Consider the following 1,608-nt stretch of genomic DNA (forward strand, 5'->3'; position numbering starts at 1 on the left):
TTGTTTTAGTAGGTCAACAAATTTTTTGAATTGGCCCGCATCTTTGGTTTTAATAAGCCTTTGAGGGTAAGGGATAGGTGGTTTATAATGTGGTGGAGGTACATAAGGTTCCTTCTTTTCTACGGTTTCCTTATTACTCTCTTCCTTTTCCTTAGGTTTACTTTCCTCAGTTGACTTTTTAGAGTTTTGGTTTTCTATCCTTGGGTCAGACGGTCCTTCCACTTCCGTTCCACTTCTCAGTATAATTGCATGAGCGTGGCTTCTTGGGTTAGGTTGGGGTTGTCCAGGAAATGTACCAGTTGGGGAAGCAGTAGGCGCTTGTTGTTGAGCTACTTGTGATATTTGCGTTTCCAGCATTTTGTTATGGGTAGCCAGGGCATCTACTTTACTTGCTAGTTGTTTAATTTGTTCGCCAGTGTGTACATTCTGGTTTAAGAAATCTTTATTGGTTTGCTGTTGAGAAGCTATAAAGTTTTCCATCATGATTTCCATGTTGGATTTCCTAGGGGCGTTATTGTTAGGTGTAGATGGGATCGGCTTCTGATATCCCGGAGGTATAGCTGGGGCTTGATTTGGAGATTGTCCAGGTGCGTATAAAGTATTATTACTCTTATATGAAAAATTGGGATGATTCTTCCAATTTGAGTTATAGGTGTGCGAGTAGGGGCTTCCTTGAGCATAGTTTACTTGCTCCGCTTGGATTCCTGTTAGAAGTTGACAATCTGCAGGAGTGTGACCTTGGATTCCACAGACTTCGCAGTTCTGAGTTATGGCAACCACGGTGGCTGGAGGTGATACATTTAAACTTTCAATTTTCTGGACCAGAGCATCCACTTTTGCATTAACATGATCAAGGTTACTTATCTCGTACATGCCAGTTTTCGTTTGAGGTTTTTCTACCATTGTTCGTTCGCTTCCCCACTGATAGTGGTTTTGAGCCATGCTTTCGATAAGTTGGTAAGCATCAGCATAAGGTTTGTTCATTAGTGCACCACCTGCGACGGCGTCTATTGTTAACCTCGTGTTGTACAGGAGACCATTATAGAAGGTATGAATTACTAGCCAGTCTTCTAAACCATGGTGTGGACATAGTCTCATCATGTCTTTGTATCTTTCCCATGCTTCGAAGAGAGACTCGTTATCTTTCTGTTTAAATCCATTTATCTGGGCTCTTAACATAGCTGTTTTGCTCGGCGGAAAATATCGAGCAAGAAAAACTTTCTTCAACTCGTTCCATGTGGTGACTGAGTTGGAAGGAAGAGATTGAAGCCATCTTCTAGCGCTATCTCTCAACGAAAAAGGAAAAAGACGAAGTCGAATTGCCACTGAAGTGACACCATTAGCTTTAACAGTATCGGCGTATTGGACAAATACGGATAAATGAAGGTTTGGATCCTCGGTAGGATTTCCAGAGAATTGGTTCTGTTGCACTGCCTGCAACAGTGAAGGTTTAAGTTCAAAGTTGTTTGCTTCGATTACGGGTGGAGCAATACTCGAATGCGGCTCATCTTGCGATGGAGCGGCGTAATCTCGAAGAGCACGAGCTGGTTCTGCCATCTCGGATATCGAAGGGAAAATATTTTTGAAATCAGGAAGTTCAACAGGAGG

The 1,608-nt window shown here is 42.4% G+C and overlaps 1 non-coding gene across 1 annotated transcript; it reads left to right on the forward strand.

The window, feature by feature from the left end:
- The first annotated feature begins 1,072 nt into the window (after nucleotides 1–1,072).
- On the forward strand, nucleotides 1,073–1,179 carry LOC127133096 (small nucleolar RNA R71). The gene has a single exon (XR_007807091.1). It is a non-coding gene; the product is annotated as a small nucleolar RNA R71 (small nucleolar RNA).
- Nucleotides 1,180–1,608: the final 429 nt, after the last annotated feature.

This window comes from Lathyrus oleraceus, chromosome 3, assembly GCF_024323335.1.
Source record: "Lathyrus oleraceus cultivar Zhongwan6 chromosome 3, CAAS_Psat_ZW6_1.0, whole genome shotgun sequence".
Lineage (NCBI taxonomy): Eukaryota > Viridiplantae > Streptophyta > Magnoliopsida > Fabales > Fabaceae > Lathyrus > Lathyrus oleraceus.